This window comes from Eptatretus burgeri, chromosome 3 (assembly GCF_056783735.1).
Source record: "Eptatretus burgeri isolate ZD-2024b chromosome 3, Ebu_testis_v1, whole genome shotgun sequence".
In the NCBI taxonomy this organism is placed as follows: Eukaryota; Metazoa; Chordata; class Myxini; order Myxiniformes; family Myxinidae; genus Eptatretus; species Eptatretus burgeri.
Genome location: NC_140963.1, coordinates 82,734,389 through 82,752,523, shown reverse-complemented (window position 1 = coordinate 82,752,523; position 18,135 = coordinate 82,734,389). Strand labels below are relative to the sequence as shown.

Genomic DNA, 18,135 nt, shown 5'->3' with positions numbered 1-18,135 from the left:
GAGTAATGGTAGTAATAATAATAGTGGTACTTAGTGGAATGTAGGAGTAATGGTAGTAATAATAGTGGTACTTATTGGTATGTACTGGTGGTAGTAGGAGTAATAGTAGTAATAATAGTGGTACTTGGTATGTAGTAGTGGTGGTAGTAGGAGTTATGGTAGTAATAAGTGGAACTTAGTAATAAGTGGTAGTAGGAGTGATGCTCATAGTAGTAGCATTAATGGTAGTAGCTAGGTGATAGGAGTAATGGTAGTAGTGGTATGTAGTCTGCCTGGTGTTGGCTTAATGGTAAGGGTGGTAGTCTGCCTGGTGTTGGCTTGGGATCCTCGGGTCCTGAATTGAAATCCCACTTGGTTGTTGAATTAGAACCAGGTGGGGTTGACTCTGCCTGTCATCCTCAAAATGAGTACCCGCTTGCTGGTATCCTGTGTCGGAGTGGCGACTCGTCCAGGATTGTACCCAATAGCCAAGGAGACTGCTTAGGCAGCACCAACGCTCTGCACAGAGTATTGAGAACAGCCGAACAGCAAATTGAGAACATTGAGAAGGTGAAGTCTAAGTTCGCTGCTCAGGGTCTCCACTTGAACAAAGACAAATGTTTATTTTTGCAGAAGCGAGTGGAGTACCTCAGCCACGTCATCACCCCGGATGGGTTGTCAAAAGCCCCTCAAAGTCTATGCCATAGCTGACATGCTCAGCCCAAGAGACAAAGTTTAGCTTCATTCCTTCATTGGGCAACAACCTAAGCACTGAGCTCGCTCTGCTGACTCTCATGCTGCATTGAGGTGTTCGTTGGAGGTGGAGTTCGACAGAACAAGCGGCATCCATACGAGTCAAATCTCACCCTACTGCAGAAACGGTTTTTGCACGTTACGAACCTTCACCTCCTCTCATTCTTGCGTGTGACAGCTCGTCGTACAGCATTGGTACCGTCTTATCTCAGGCAATGAGTGATGGTAATTTCTTCCTACTAACTGATCATCAGCCGCTTCAGTTCTTGTTCAATCCTCGGAAAGACATTCCAGTCACTCCTGCTGCTCGGCTCCAGAGGTGGTGTCTCTTCCTCAGTGCATATGATTACGAAATCAAATTTTGTGCTTCTGAATGGCACGCTGACGGTGATGGCCTGTCCTGACTGCCGTCTTCTAAGGTTGTCGCCAAATTTGCAGATGAGGTCGAGGTGTACATGTTCCCTGTCATCCTTCTGAGGTCGGCAAAATGAGTACCAGCTTGCTGGGATGATTGAGCCATTCGAATATCCTGTGTCGGAGTGACAACCCGTCCAGGATTGTGCCCAATGGCCCAGGAGACTGCTTAGGCAGCACCAATGCTCTGCACAGAGTATGGTCCCAATGGATTTGTACATGTTCAAGCAGATCAAGTCTGGTCTGGTCATCACTGTGGACATGGTTGCTGCCATTCTTCGGGATCTTGTTTTGTCGCTTGTTGCGGATGTTGTATTGTCTGGTTGTTGGCACGAGTTTCCCTCGACATCAGAATATGCTCCATATGTGTGGCCTGCGTCCAAGATGTCTTAAGCTCAAGACTGTGTTCTGTGGGGCATGAGGATGGTCATTCCTACTTCATTATGTCAGCGCTGTCTCAATGAGCTTGAGGGTCATTTAGGTGTGGTCAAAACGAAGAGCTTAGGCCAGAGTTTGTTGTGGTGACCCAGGCTTGATACGGACATTGAGCGGACATTGAAAGCATGTGCGATGTGTCAAACTGATGCTGATGATCCCTCACGTGTCTCGTTGTTGTCGCCTGCCGATGGAATGTAGCAGTGCACTCGTGTAGATTTTGCGGGGCCGGTCATAAGCCGTATGTTTTGGTGGTGATTGATGTTTACTTAAAGTGGCTGGACGCAGCTATCGTGCAGATAGCTTGGCAGAGTAGTCCATCTTGGCAGAGAACACAGTGGAGTATCTGCATCTATTTTCGCGAACAAAGGTGTTCCGGAGATTTTAGTTTCAGACAATGGTCCACAGTTTGTGTATGAGGTGTTTTCTGTGTTCACGTGTGATTGTGGTATCAAACACCTGAGGTCGGCACCTTACTACCCAGCTACAAATGGCCAGGCCGAGTCATTTGTCAAAGCTTTGAAACATGCCTTACGTAGGGGCCAAGCGATATGATCTGTGCAGAGTACGGTCGATGTGTTTTTGCACACCTATCGTAATTCGGTGGATTCTACTATGCAGGAAATGCCTGCATTCCGTGTGTATGGCCGACAGTTGCGGTCGCTGGATTTGCTTTGACCTTGCACACTGACAGTTGTTACGGCGACTGATCTCAGTTCGTTGGCGGTGGACCAGCCAGTTTTGATGCAAGACTATTTACACCGACAGAAATGTGTACCCACTACTGTGATCCAAGTTTTTGGACCGGCCAACGACCTTCTTCTTACTTCGGCCAGTCTTACCTGAAAACGTCATGTGAAGCATATGTTGGCTCGTGGGTCTGATCATTCATACACTGCCGATTCCGTTCCACCATCAAAAGTGTCCTCATACATTGAGGTGCCTGTGACCACGTTCCGAACGCCTGTCCCTTTATCTGTGGATCTGGATGTTTAGGGCAGTAACAGTCACATGGATGTTCCTCCGGTATTGGTTGCACCTGGTTTCGTGTCTGGTGGGGAGCCATCTCCTGTTTCCAATGTCCCATCGTTGCCAGTCGTGTCTGCGGCTCAATGTCCACGTGTTTCTTCCAGACGTGTTGTACGACCCGCATATTTGGGTAACTATGTGACTTAAGGGGGGATGAGTGTATTGTCGTGTACGGCCAAGTGAGGCCGCTGTTGTCTTGGCCAAGTGAGGCCTTTTTTGATGGAATAAATGGCACTTGATCCTCTCTGTCCTCATCATTGTGCTGAAGACACCACAGTCGTAGTAGTAATAGTAGTAGTAGTAGTAGTAGTAGTAGTAGTAGTAGTAGTAGTAGTCATAGTAGTGGTGCTTTTGTTAGAATGGCACTTTAGAAGTTTGCCCTCAGGGTGCAAGAAAGGTCAGGCATACAAAGATTGGTTCATGAGTCAGTGAGTGACCACTATATTCGTTGTGTGTGTGTGTGTGTGTGTGTGTGTGTGTGTGTGTGTGTGTGTGTGTGTGTGTGTGTGTGTGTGTGTGTGTGTGTGTGTGTGTGTGTGTCCCGAGCATAGCTCCGTGGGTTTTGATCCGATCCTAATAAAATTTGGGTGGGAGGTTTATATCATGATCTAGTTGTGTTTTCCTGAGAATGGGCGTGCTGCGCCCATTATGGGCGGAGCCACGCCCAAAAAATATGATTTTAGGGGTAGCCGATTTCAAGTTACATCTTCTCCGAGGGGGGTTTGTCGAATCTGGCAGGGGTTTTCGGTATTTGGTTAGCCCAATGGCACCTGCATTGCCCCACGGAGCTCGATTTTTGATTTTCGTCACAAGGTCACAAACTTAGAAAATGTCAAAAAAAATCAATAAATTGGGCATCGAGCTCCGAGGGTTTTGAACTGTTTCGAATGAAAGTCGGTATGCAAGTTGTGCTCTTCGAGTACTACAACTTTCATCATTTACATTTTTCCCGATTCCCGCCAGTTTGCCCGTGGCGTCCCCTCGAAGGTCAAAAAATAAAAAAGGCGAACCGTGTACATTGCTCGTGAATCATAGCAGTCGCCAGACTTGTTCATGTTTAATGTCGCTTGACTTCCTCATCTCTGCAAGTCCATGGTTAGAACTTCAGTGGAGAAGGTGGAGCATTTTAAAGAGAAAGTACCACCCAAGACAGATAAGGAGGGAGAGAGAGATTGAAATAAAAATAATACTCAGGCAAGTAAAAACAGTACCTTGTGGTGAAATACTGTAAAACGCATCATTTGTGCTTCAAATTTCTTGAAACCATTTCAATATTTTAGGAATATTGTGCCTGCTAAAATGTGAATCTCTGATCCAGTTTCAAATTCATGGCTGACTCAAGGAGGTTTTCAGCAAGGATTCTCCTGCACCTTGCACTGTCCACTGTCCTGTCTATCCTGACAAGCTTGCCAGTCCCTGCTGATGAAAAGCAGCCCTATAACTTGATGCTGCCACAACCATGCTTGACATTCCGGATGGTGTTGACTGAGTGGTGTGCAGTGTTTGGCTTGCGCCAGACGTAAAAAGTTCAATTTTTGTCTCATCTGACCACAAAACTTTTTTCCACATGCCTGCAGTTTCATTCTGGATGCTTTTTCGCATATGTGCTTTTAGATGCATCTTTTTTAGTCATGGCTTCTTTGTTTTCAGCTGTCATTGAGGCCAGCTTTGTGAAGGGGTCGGTATATTGTTCATTGATGAACACTGATCCCCACCTCAGACAGAGAGCCTTGCAGGTCTTTCAAAGTCATTGTTGAATTTACGTTGACATCCCAAACCAGTTTCCTGCTTGTCCGGCTGCTGAGTTTGGATGGGCGACCTGATCTGGGTGGTACGATACGACGTCTTCCACTTCTTAATGATGGATTTCACCGTACTCAAAGGGATCATGAGCAACTTTGAAATCTTCTTATAAACCATCTCTGAACGGTGCTTCTCCACCACTTCATGTCTGACTTCTTTGGAAAGCTCCTTGGTTTTCATATTTACCTTGTTAGTTGCCCCTTAAAACTCCTTCGATAAGTGGGGGAGATTAAACTTTTAGTTAAACCACTGATTACATCCACGTGAAACTTATTCCACTTACTGTATTTTGTAACCTTTCACACAAATAAATTTGCTTCTGAAATGATTTAGGGTTAATTCGGCAGAGGGGTTGAATACTTACAACTGAGAATCATCTGATTTTTCTGTTATTCTAACTTGTTCACATTTTATCTGCATTTTTTTTAGCTTTATCACTTTGGAGTAGTTTGTGGAAACTATATATTAAGTTTGACTTGAAAGCATCATGAAATAAGCTCAGGTGGCATCAAAATGTGAAAGTTTGGAGGGGGGTAAAAACTTTTGCAAGCCACTGTATTTGCTGATGACTCCAACCTCTCTTCAGACATTGACAACATCACAAACTAGACAAACACGTGGAAAATCTTTAAATCCTTACAAATCTCATGCTCTCGCGCTCTGTTTCTTTCCGAAAGGAACGTCTGGCAAACCCTCCCTTTCTACTTTCTTAACAACCCTCTTGAGGAAGTTCAGTTACTCAAGATCCTGGGTCTCACAGTCTTAATCATGGAGCAACCTGGGGAATTGCAGGGGGCCCCATCCACAGGGGAGGGGGGGTCAATCAGTGCTGTGAAGGACCTCTCCACCACAGATGGGAGGGTCGCATCGACAGTGTGGAGGTCAGGTGAGGGATGGGAGCATGCGCTGGAGCAGCGCATCACTGCGTCCACTTTATACAAGTACTCCAGGGGCCTCCGTATGGCCATCCTCCAGAGAGATTCCTGGACCAACCCCATCTCCTTGAGATGCCAATCAATCTGATACAACCACGAGGCACGTTGATCTCCTCCACTCACGAGGCTCCCTCGCTGAGAGAATCTGATAAGCAGGATCAGCTTCAGGAAAACGAGCCACATGTCTATACAGCCGCAGCTGACACTCGATAGCAAAGGATTCTCTGAAAAGACCTGGTACGGAAGCAGTTAAGCCTCAGATCCCTGGCCAGAGTCTAAGTCTCACATCCGTAGAGCAAGAATGGAAGCACCAAGGACTAACTTAAAGACTCAGACTTTTGTCCTCCTGCACAGGTACCGGTAGGGCCACACCCCATGATCCAGTGAATCCATGACTCCCCAAGCCCGACCAAGATGTCTGACCTCTGGCTCACAGCCAACGGACACATGAATATCATTGCCAAGGTAAGTGAATTCCTCTGTGACCTCAACAACCTCACCACAACCAGGAACAGATAACAGCAATATCCACAATATCATTGAAAGCCTGGACCTTGGTTTTGATCCAGGAAATCCGGAATCCTCGTGGCTCCGACTCCCCTGTGCTAAGGCCCTGCGCTATCAGATGCCAGAGAGACTGGAGGTCTTTGATGCGCTGATGGAATTTGCTGTTGAGAAAAAAAAAACAGATGGTGAGTTGGCGTTTACGGAACTCAGCCTGTCTATAGAAATCAAATTGTGGTGTTTTATCTTGTCTGTGATCATTTGGCACAATGTGTTGTTCCAAGTAAACCGTTTCAGCAAAATCTTACAGAGACCCCAAATCTCAATGACATCACTGAGAAGTGAGATGGATGGTGTCCGAAAATATCTCCAGCAATACTGACACGGTGGCCTCTCGTCTGCACAAACAGACGGAAGAGAAATTGCAGAGAAATTGGAAGTGGAAACGACCTTCCCAGAGGAGAGGCAGAGAAAAAGAGCTACACACAATAATTGATTAGTCATGTATAAAATAATGCTTGTTCACTGCTTGGTGCTCTTCCCTTCATGTGCTGCCTTTTTGGCTGCTGGTTGCATCATTGGTTAGAGGCACAGCTATGCCACTGATGCAATGCTCCTATTACCAGTACAATGGTACTCAATTCAGCAACCTTAGAAAGATGACAGGCTGAATCAACCCCCTTGTGGTAATTCAGCAGCCAATGGGGCTCGAACTCAGGACCCAAGGATCCCAAGCCACCATCCTAACCATTAAGCCAACACCAGGCTGATGGTGCTTTGTTAAAATCAATCCATGAAATCTAATATTAAAATTGAAGTCCATTATTGTAACATTCATTGGGAGGATTCAGTGCTTTTTAATCAATGTGGAGGGCCCCATCATTGAAATTTTTGCCTGGGCCCCTAGAATCACAAAGACCACCGCTACTCACTATCAGCCACTATCTTTCTTGGGGAAAACCACATTTCAAAGTTGGCCTTCTAAGTAAGTCGCCGACTGGGCATCCACCGCCGCACAAGGTCCTTCCTTGGCACACCTGAACTCTTATCCACCTACAAGACCTTCAATCTGCAGCTTGATGGACTACTGTTCTCCATTCTGGGCTGGTTCCCCTGCCTCACAACACCCCCCCCCCCAACCCACCTCTTTCCAAATTTCTATTTTTTCCAGTGCCATTACATAACATTATCAACCAATGAGTGCTATGTTTCATGCACCCTTGATTACCTCCGCCAGTGAAGGTGAAGGTGGTTGTTTTTCACCCCTTTTGGGTCGCCGAAATAGGTGACCCTTATTACCTTCGCAAACTTTGTTGCGAAGGTTATGTTTTGATCGCTGTGTATTTATTTATTTATTTGTGAATGTGTGTTTGTTTGTTTGTTTGTTTGTTTGTTATTCGCATAACTCCAATAGTTTTGAATTGAATCACAGCAAATTTGGTGGGATGATTGGTTATTATTCGATTTTGGGAGCGATCGGGTCAAAGGTCAAGGTCATGAAAAGGTCAAAATCGTCTTTTTACCATAGCGCGGTCAATTTGTATCCAATTTGCATGCAACTAATGTCAAAATGTTCAGAATTCAATGCCCCATCTTGTGATATGTGACATGACATGATGACGTAATAACCCTTATTAGCGGTTGGGAGTCAAAGGTCAGGGGGGTCACCTCATTGCAAAATGTGTGGTTTTAGTCATAACACGGTCAATTCTTATCCGATTTGCATGAAACCAACACCAAAATGTTGATTGTTCTGTTCCCCACACTCTAATACCAATTACAAAATTAAAAGTACAAAGGTCGAGGTCATGAAAAGGTCAAAATCGTCATTTTGCCATAGTGCGGTCGATTTTTATCCAATTTGCATGCAACCAATACCAAAATGTTGTGAATTCAATGCCCAATCTTGTGATATACGATATGACACAATGACGTCATTACCTTTGTTAGCGGTTTGGGTCAAAGGTCAGGGGGGGTCAATGACCTTTATTATCATAACGCGGTCAATTCTTATACAATTTGCATGTAAGTAGATTCAAAATGTTTAGAATTCAATTCCCTATCCTGTGATGTGTAATATTTGACAGTGACTTTATTCTTCCATGTTTCGTGTTTTGTCAAATGATGTACGTAGTTAGTTCAGACGAACTCTTATACGTCCTTTTCAGGCTAATATGTCCCTTTGGTTACCAGTTTGGGCATTGTAATTTTGCAGGATTAATTTTTGTATGAACCGTTCATTGTTAGTTTTGTCATTTGTTCTCAAATAATACAAAACAATTAACTGTTTTAATTGTACAATGAATGTTTGTTTGTTCACAATAAATAACTTATTTAGAAAAACAGAAACTCGTGTGTGCTAAATGCCCCTAACATGCCAGAAAATAATCTATCGATAATTCCAGCAATGTCTGTTTGTCTGTTTGTCTGTTTGTCTGTTTGTCTGTTTGTCTGTTTGTCTGTCTGTTTGTCTGTTTGTCTGTTTGTCTGTTTGTCTGTTTGTCTGTTTGTCTGTTTGTCTGTCTGTCTGCGACCGCCGTTTCTCGACGACCGCCGGTCCGATCTCATTGAAACTTGCCAGGAATATTGCCGGGGACCCGCGGATGTGCCTTTTCGAGGTTTGATATCGATTGGACGAGCGGTTCCCAAGTTACGGCCATTTATCTGTCGACCAATGACAAGACACGGTGCTATGACGTCACAATTAATGTTTATTTATTTATTTATTATTTTTTTTGCACGATCGATGGTCCGATCTGATTGAAACTTGCCAGGAATATTGCCGGGGCCCCGCGGATGTGCTTTTCAAGGTTTGATATTAATCGGACGAGCGGTTACCAAGTTACGGCCATTTATCTGTCGACCAATGACAGGACACGGTGCTATGACATCACGAATGACATCACAATTAATATTTATTTATTTATTTATTTTTTATTATTTCTTTTGCACGATTGAAACTTGCCAGGAATATTGCTGGGGACCCGCGGATGTGCCTTTTCGAAGAGAGAGAGGCAGAGAGAGAGAGAGAGAGAGAGAGAGAGGCAGAGAGGCAGAGAGAGAGAGAGAGAGGCAGAGAGAGAGAGAGAGAGAGAGGCAGAGAGAGAGAGAGAGAGAGAGAGAGAGAGAGAGAGAGAGAGAGAGAGAGAGAGAGAGAGAGAGAGAGAGAGAGAGAGAGAGAGAGAGAGAGAGAGAGAGAGAGAGAGAGAGAGAGAGAGAGAGAGAGAGAGGCAGAGAGAGAGAGAGAGAGAGAGAGAGAGAGAGAGAGAGAGAGAGAGAGAGAGAGAGAGGTAGAGGCAGAGGCAGAGAGGCAGAGAGAGAGAGGCAGAGAGAGAGGCAGAGAGAGAGAGGCAGAGAGAGAGAGGCAGAGAGAGAGGCAGAGAGAGAGAGGCAGAGAGAGAGGCAGAGAGAGAGAGGCAGAGAGAGAGAGGCAGAGAGAGAGGCAGAGAGAGAGAGAGAGAGAGGCAGAGAGAGAGAGAGAGAGAGAGAGAGAGAGAGAGAGAGGCAGAGAGAGAGAGAGAGAGAGGCAGAGAGAGAGAGAGAGGCAGAGAGAGAGAGAGAGAGAGAGAGAGAGAGAGAGAGAGAGAGAGAGAGAGAGAGAGGCAGAGAGAGAGAGAGAGAGAGAGAGAGAGAGAGCCAGAGAGAGAGAGAGAGAGAGAGAGGCAGAGAGAGGGGCGGAGAGAGGCAGAGAGGGAGAGAGAGAGACAGAGAGACAGAGAGGCAGAGAGAGAGACAGAGAGACAGAGAGACAGAGAGACAGAGAGACAGACAGAGAGACAGAGAGACAGAGAGACAGAGAGACAGAGAGACAGAGAGACAGAGAGACAGAGAGACAGAGAGACAGAGACAGAGAGACAGAGAGAGAGAGAGAGAGGCAGAGGCAGAGAGAGAGAGAGAGAGAGAGAGAGGCAGAGGCAGAGGCAGAGGCAGAGGCAGAGGCAGAGGCAGAGGCAGAGGCAGAGGCAGAGGCAGAGGCAGAGGCAGAGGCAGAGGCAGAGGCAGAGGCAGACGCAGCACAAGCACATACTGGCACTCACCAACTGGGACGCACCTACGGGCCCGTACGAGTTTCTTATAATATGACCAGTTGTCATCAGATTGACTTGACACCGACACCCAAAAAGGTCAGGGAGTTCATACAGAAATTGTATAATGTACATGAATCAGTGTCAAACAGCAGGAAATGTAATGTTTTTAAGCCATCATAACACATATGAGATGGCAGATGTGGTATGGGATTAAATACCCTCACAATCAACGGTTTCTAGGGGGGGGCAAAATGTAGCGTTGGCGAAGGTATGCGCTCGACTGGGTGCCCATTCTAATTGTCAGTAATTCTGTCTGTTTGTTTGGATGTTTGTTCGTTTATCATCAGCATAATTGGTAGTAAACGTGGGCGGATTTTGACCAAACTCGGGTGGTAGGTACATCTTATGACCTAGTGCTTTGGAAATTGTGATGGTTGCTTGGGACTCTTTGGTTCCCCAGCAACAACCGAAAAACCTTCAAAATCGGTACCATTCACGCGAAATCAATTCTAAAAGCCATTATCCCACGTATGGTTATGAAATTTGGCACAAATGATCTACAGGTGATGCTCTATCAAATATATTCCAGTTTTTGTGATGTATGGAATACTTTACCCGCAGTGCCCCCTACAATTAGGGTATGCGTGAAAGTTGGCGAAAATTGAAGGCCCCCTAGCGACCAGGTGAGTGCATCGATACGAATGAAACTTTGCAGGTTCATGGTACTCAATGAGTACTACAACTTTGCCTCAGGACATATTGACCGATTTCGCTTCGGTCAGGGGTCAAAGGTCAATTAGTGCAAAAATCGATAATATGCGAATGCTGGAGGTGCCTTCGCGCCAAACGCTACTCCTCCTCGGGTTATGGTCGGATGGTCATGAAAATTCACACTAATCGTCTGGAATACATTGTGCACAAACGCTCGAGCCGGATTTTCGATTTCGACCTTTGTTCACCCACAGCACCCCCTCAAACTTTGGGGATTTCCGATTTCAAACCGCATTTTCGGTACTTTTCATTCAAATGGATACCGAGGAGTTATCAGGAGATGAAACTGGATGAGATTTGATATGCATAATCTTAACGTGATTCCCTATCCGCTATATGACATCCATTTTGATCTATATCTTATAGTTTCCATGCTCGGCGACCCATCGCCACCTACTGGCTTGTCTATCTGTTTGTCTGCCTGTGTTCAGGATATCTCAAAAAGTTGTGGACGGATCCAGATGAAATTTGGTGGGCAGGTTGGGTGTGTGACAAAGGCAAAATTATTACATTTTGGTTAAGATCCAAATCCGGATGTGCGAATTTTTAAAGTGATTTTTCACCATTGAGTGAGAGAGCCAAAAATGATAAAGAGCACGATGTCTCAAAAAGTTGTGAACGGATTCGGATGAAACTTGGTGGACATGTTGGATGTATGACCAGGAAGAATTGATTCGATTTTGGTGGAGATCCGAATCTGGATCTGGATACGAGAATTATTTAATTTTCGAAGTGATTCTCCACCATTGAGAGATCGGGCCAAAAACGATATATAGAATGATATTTCAAAAATGTATTGGGCCAGATATGTTTTCGTGGATCAAACATTGTGTGGCGGAGGTATGCGCTCTACCGAGTGCCCTTCCAGTTGCTAATGGTCAGCCTCTCGTCACGATGGGGTGGTTTTCAAGCATTACGTAATATCTTCAGGGTTGTCTGTTGAAGCATAACGGATCGTTACAGGGGGGCGGGGGGGGTGTCAGATTTGAACAAAAATAAACAGCGTTACGTCATTTTGTAACGGCCCCAACACACAATTTTTTTCATCCCCAGCCCACCTCTGCCTTCCTGCGAGTACGTAATAAATAGATAATCCGCCCACAAGGAATCACATCACGGTCCGATGACACAATGTAGAATTAACCACGCCCACCTCTTCTTTCACCGTCCTCCATAAATGAGTCATGAACACACAGAGAATTAACCACGCCCACATCCCCTCCCCCCACCCCTTTCTCCACGAACCATGTTTCAGTCCTCAAACGTAATTCGTCGACTTACGTTATAATAAAGCAGATACAATATCTGGAATGGTCTCGTTTGCGATGAAATCACCATTTCGTCAAAAATGGAAGACCAGCGGAATTCTCACAATCAGTTATTTCTTGCTGACGTTCTGCCCTTTCCCTCCCAAATGGATCCTCTGCCTCGAGCGTCACACGTTTACCAATGAGATGCGAGGTGGCTCAGCCAATGGCCAAAGGAATGTCTCTCGCGGAGGGATCTATCTCGCTTCATCGTGCGATCTGCATTACGGGCGGCGTACTCCTCAACGTGCTGCTCCGGTCGCGCGTATCCCTCCGCAGTATTACGGAGTGCGGATCTGAGTCCGCCTTGGAGGAACGGCTTCGTTCGTCTGCAGGAGGTGAGTGGTCTCGATCGTGTTTATCGTTTCCCGGCTCTTGTTTTTCGCGTGGTCGGTATTGTCTGCATTTCACACGTTACCGGACAAATGACATCGTGAACTTCTTGTCTCGTCCATTCCTACGTTGCTCGATTCTCGCTCTCTAATTTTCCTTTCTGTTTCAAACTCGAAATTATTTTGCAATCTTTTCTTTTCCTTTGCGTCCTTCGTCCATTTGCAGCGATCTCTTATTTTCATTATCTTGAGCCCTTGCTTTGTTTTCATTCATCGTGGATTCACGTGGGAGAAAGGTTTGGATTGTTTGGTTTAAAAGAAGTTCCCCTTTCCCATCCTCTCTTTCCCATCCTCTCTTTCCCAACCTCTCTTTCCCACCCTCTCTTTCCCACCCTCTCTTTCCCACCCTCTCTTTCCCACCCTCTCTTTCCCACCCTCTCTTTCCCACCCTCTCTTTCCCACCCCTCTCTTTCCCACCCCTCTCTTTCCCACCCCTCTCTTTCCCACCCCTCTCTTTCCCACCCCTCTCTTTCCCACCCCTCTCTTTCCCACCCCTCTCTTTCCCACCCCTCTCTTTCCCACCCCTCTCTTTCCCACCCCTCTCTTTCCCACCCCTCTCTTTCCCACCCCTCTCTTTCCCACCCCTCTCTTTCCCACCCCTCTCTTTCCCACCCCTCTCTTTCCCACCCCTCTCTTTCCCACCCCTCTCTTTCCCACCCCTCTCTTTCCCACCCCTCTCTTTCCCACCCCTCTCTTTCCCACCCCTCTCTTTCCCACCCCTCTCTTTCCCACCCCTCTCTTTCCCACCCCTCTCTTTCCCACCCCTCTCTTTCCCACCCTCTCTTTCCCACCCCTCTCTTTCCCACCCCTCTCTTTCCCACCCCTCTCTTTCCCACCCCTCTCTTTCCCACCCCTCTCTTTCCCACCCCTCTCTTTCCCACCCCTCTCTTTCCCACCCCTCTCTTTCCCACCCCTCTCTTTCCCACCCCTCTCTTTCCCACCCCTCTCTTTCCCACCCCTCTCTTTCCCACCCCTCTCTTTCCCACCCCTCTCTTTCCCACCCCTCTCTTTCCCACCCCTCTCTTTCCCACCCCTCTCTTTCCCACCCCTCTCTTTCCCACCCCTCTCTTTCCCACCCCTCTCTTTCCCACCCCTCTCTTTCCCACCCCTCTCTTTCCCACCCCTCTCTTTCCCACCCCTCTCTTTCCCACCCCTCTCTTTCCCACCCCTCTCTTTCCCACCCTCTCTTTCCCACCCCTCCCTTTTTCCCACCCCTCCCTTTTTCCCCCCCCCTCTCTTTCCCCCCTCTCTTTCCCACCCCTCTCTTTCCCCCCCTCTCTTTTTCCCACCCCTCTCTTTTTCCCCCCTCTCTTTTTCCCCCCCTCTCTTTTTCCCCCCTCTCTTTCCCCCCCTCTCTTTTTCCCCCCCTCTCTTTTTCCCCCCCTCTCTTTTCCCCCTCTCTTTTCCCCCCCTCTCTTTTTCCCCCCTCTCTTTTCCCCCTCTCTTTTTCCCCCCCTCTTTTTCCCCCCCCTCTTTTTCCCCCCCCTCTTTTCCCCCCTCTTTTCCCCCCTCTCTTTTTCCCCCCTCTCTTTTTCCCCCCTCTCTTTTTCCCCCCTCTCTTTTTCCCCCCTCTCTTTTTCCCCCCCTCTCTTTTCCCCCCTCTCTTTTCCCCCTCTCTTTTTCCCCCCTCTCTTTTTCCCCCTCTCTTTTTCCCCCTCTCTTTTTCCCCCCTCTCTTTTTCCCCCCTCTCTTTTCCCCCCTCTCTTTTTCCCCCCCTCTCTTTTTCCCCCCTCTCTTTTTCCCCCCTCTCTTTTTCCCCCCCCCTCTCTTTTTCCCCCCTCTCTTTTTCCCCCCTCTCTTTTTCCCCCCCTCTCTTTTTTCCCCCCTCTCTTTTTCCCCCCTCTCTTTTTTTCCCCCTCTCTTTTTCCCCCCCTCTCTTTTTCCCCCCTCTCTTTTTTCCCCCCTCTCTTTTTTTCCCCCCCTCTCTTTTTTCCCCCCCTCTCTTTTTTTCCCCCCTCTCTTTTTTCCCCCTCTCTTTTTTCGCCCCCTCTCTTTTTTCCCCCTTCTCTCTCTTTTCTTTTCTTCACCCCTCTCTCTTTTCCTTTCCACCCCTCTCTCTCTCTCTCTTTTCTTTTCCATCTCTCTCTCTTTTCTTTTCCAACTCTCTCTCTTTTCTTTTCCATCTCTCTCTCTCTCTCTCTCTTTTCTTTTCCATCTCTCTCTTTTCTTTTCCATCTCTCTCTCTCTCTCTCTTTTCTTTTCCATCTCTCTCTCTCTCTTTTCTTTTCCATCTCTCTCTCTCTCTCTCTTTTCTTTTCCATCTCTCTCTCTCTCTCTCTCTCTTTTCTCTTCTCTTCTCTTCTCTCTCTCTCTCTCTCTCTCTCTCTCTCTCTCTCTCTCTCTCTCTCTCTCTCTCTCTCTCTCTCTCTCTCTCTCTCTCTCTCTCTCTCTCTCTCTCTCTCTCTCTCTCTCTCTCTCTCTCTCTCTCTCTCTCTCTCTCTCTCTCTCTCTCTCTCTCTCTCTCTCTCTCTCTCTCTCTCTCTCTCTCTCTCTCTCTCTCTCTCTCTCTCTCTCTCTCTCTCTCTCTCTCTCTCTCTCTCTCTCTCTCTCTCTCTCTCTCTCTCTCTCTCTCTCTTCTTTTCCACCCTCTCTTCTTTTTTTTTTTTTCACCCTGCCTGACTGCTCCCTCTCACCCAGCCCTTTGCCCTCCCCTGTGCCGAAAACTCTTAATTGAACCAAAATACAGTCTCGGGTTTCTTTCTTCCACCGTTGTCATGATGCTGTGCTGCTGTCTTTACTAATGATCTCTGTGCAATAATTATACAAAAACTACATTAAACCAACTGCATGGTGGGTGGGGGTAAAGAAGGAGGGCCGAGAAGAAGAAAAAGAGTGTGCCTTTCTTGTCAGGATGTACTTTGTTTTACTTATTTTAAATTACATTCAATGGGCCCTCACAGTTTTTTATAAATAATCTGGTGGAGTTAGCTTTTGAAATGTGTCATGGACCACCAAACTCCACACTTCTGCCCACCCTCTCTACTCCTCCCAAGCCCCACCCCCTTTTCTCCTCCTCCCAAGCCCCACCCCCTTCTCTCCCCCTCCCAAGCCCCACCCCCTTCTCTCCCCCTCCCAAGCCCCACCCCCTTCTCTCCCCCTCCCAGGCCCCACCCCCTTCTCTCCCCCTCCCAGGCCCCACCCCCTTCTCTCCCCTCCCAAGCCCCACCCCCTTCTCTCCACCTCCCAAGCCCCACCCCCTTCTCTCCACCTCCCAAGCCCCACCCCTTCTCTCCCCCTCCCAAGCCCCACCCCTTCTCTCCCACTCCCAAGCCCCACCCCTTTTCTCCCCCTCCCAAGCCCCACCCCCTTCTCTCCCCCTCCCAAGCCCCACCCCCTTCTCTCCCCCTCCCAAGCCCCACCCCCTTCTCTCCCCCTCCCAAGCCCCACCCCTTCTCTCCCCCTCCCAAGCCCCACCCCCTTCTCTCCCCCTCCCAAGCCCCACCCCTTCTCTCCCCTCCCAAGCCCCACCCCCTTCTCTCCCCCTCCCAAGCCCCACCCCTTCTCTCCCCTCCCAAGCCCCACCCCCTTCTCTCCCCCTCCCAAGCCCCACCCCCTTCTCTCCCCCTCCCAAGCCCCACCCCCTTCTCTCCCCCTCCCAAGCCCCACCCCCTTCTCTTCCCCTCCCAAGCCCCACCCCCTTCTCTCCCTCCCAAGCCCCACCCACTTCTCTTCCTCCCAAGCCCCACCCACTTTTCTCCCCCTCCCAAGCCCCACCCACTTTTCTCCCCCTCCCAAGCCCCACCCACTTTTCTCCCCCTCCCAAGCCCCACCCACTTTTCTCCCCTCCCAAGCCCCACCCACTTTTCTCCCCTCCCAAGCCCCACCCACTTTTCTCCCCCTCCCAAGCCCCACCCACTTTTCTCCCCTCCAAAGCCCCACCCACTTTTCTCCCCTCCCAAGCCCCACCCACTTTTCTCCCCCTCCCAAGCCCCACCCACTTTTCTCCCCTCCCAAGCCCCACCCACTTTTCTCCCCTCCCAAGCCCCACCCACTTTTCTCCCCCTCCCAAGCCCCACCCACTTTTCTCCCCTCCCAAGCCCCATCCCCTTTTCTCCCCCTTCCAAACCCCATCCCCTTATCTCCCCCTTCCAAACCCCATCCTCTATCCCCTCACTCCCCTCTCCTCCAATCTCACCTCTCTCCCCAATTCAAACCTTTCTCCTCCATTTCACACCACTCTACCTCTTCCCTCCTTGCCACAACACTCAATCCTATATCTTTTCATAATCATGGAGCTTCTCTTTTTTTTTTTTTTGGTTTAGTGAATTTTTTTTTTTTTTTGAGAGTGGAAATCAAATTGAAATTTCCATTTATTTTATCTCGTTAATTTCCTGACTTTTACCTCCTCTGAATCCTAATACGTACTGGACAATCTTTATGAATGATGAAATAAAAATAAACATAAAATGCAATACCCTTTCCTTCAGTGAGGGTAAAGATTAATTGGAACAATGTGCAAGTGGAAAGGATATCAGGACCATTCTTGGTGGCACCGTATCCGAACCGAGTTCCCGAACTCGAACTTGGTGAGTTGCACTTCCGAGCCGAGCCGAGTCGATACCAAGCCGGGTTTGGCTGTCGATTCGAAATATCACTCAAATGTTTTCCTGTCACATGAAATGAAGTAATTTCAGTGTTTTGCAGGTGTTTGTCGGGTAGATTGCGTTCGTACATCAATCACATGTGCTTAAAGAATGCTCGTGTCGTTTCTGCTTGTGAGTTTCAAAGCAAAATGTTACCCCTACAAGGCACTGTAACTGTTACCGCTACAAGGCACTGTAACTGTTACCCCTACAAGGCACTGTAACTGTTACCGCTACAAGGCACTGTAACTGTTACCCCTACAAGGCACTGTAACTGTTACCCCTACAAGGCACTGTAACTGTTACCCCTACAAGGCACTGTAACTGTTACCCCTACAAGGCACTGTAACTGTTACCCCTACAAGGCACTGTAACTGTTACCCCTACAAGGCACTGTAACTGTTACCCCTACAAGGCACTGTAACTGTTACCCCTACAAGGCACTGTAACTGTTACCCCTACAAGGCACTGTAACTGTTACCCCTACAAGGCACTGTAACTGTTACCCCTACAAGGCACTGTAACTGTTACCCCTACAAGGCACTGTAACTGTTACCCCTACAAGGCACTGTAACTGTTACCCCTACAAGGCACTGTAACTGTTACCCCTACAAGGCACTGTAACTGTTGCCCCTACAAGGCACAGCAACTGTTACATGTCCAGCGTTGACCATAAGCTCAGGTCTCACAGCACCTGTGGGGGAAAATATATTGTGTATATGTATATATATATATATATATATATATATATATATATATATATATATATATATATATATATATATATATATATATATATATATATATATATATATATATATATATATTTGTGAATTCGCGCCCCGCTGGCGTGCGAACGACCACTTTTAACCAATAGCGGCCGCTTCGCCCAACGAACGTGCAATTCAGTCGTGACCCTCCTGGAACTACTGCCAAGCAGCTAGTCACGGGTGGGAGTTTAACCTCACCACAACCCAGTCCGCATTCTACCCGCGCAAAATAGGGTGAATCGCCGAATGTCGATATACCTAAGTACCCGCGCGGGTAGCGTACCGAGGATTTGTACCACGCCACAGGTCGACTCCGGACCCGAACCGCTTAAGCGGCTCGGTCCATGCTACAGGGATAACCGAGCGGAGTTAATCTCGACCTTGATGGTTCAGATTATTTACCAGGCGTTTTAAACCCACTACCAATCCCTT

The 18,135-nt window shown here is 47.7% G+C and overlaps 1 protein-coding gene across 3 annotated transcripts in view; it reads left to right on the top strand.

The window, feature by feature from the left end:
* The window catches only part of LOC147030318 (cyclic AMP-responsive element-binding protein 1-like), an 80,668-nt gene that overhangs the window by 570 nt on the left and 61,963 nt on the right, over positions 1–18,135 (top strand). Inside the window, exon 1 of one of the 3 annotated variants that reach the window (XM_085874240.1) lies at positions 12,144–12,296. The exons of the other annotated variants lie outside the window; for them this stretch is intronic. The gene's annotated coding sequence lies outside the window, so the exon portion shown is untranslated. Of the gene's footprint in view, positions 1–12,143; positions 12,297–18,135 lie in introns of those variants that run through there. 3 annotated transcript variants of the gene reach the window in all.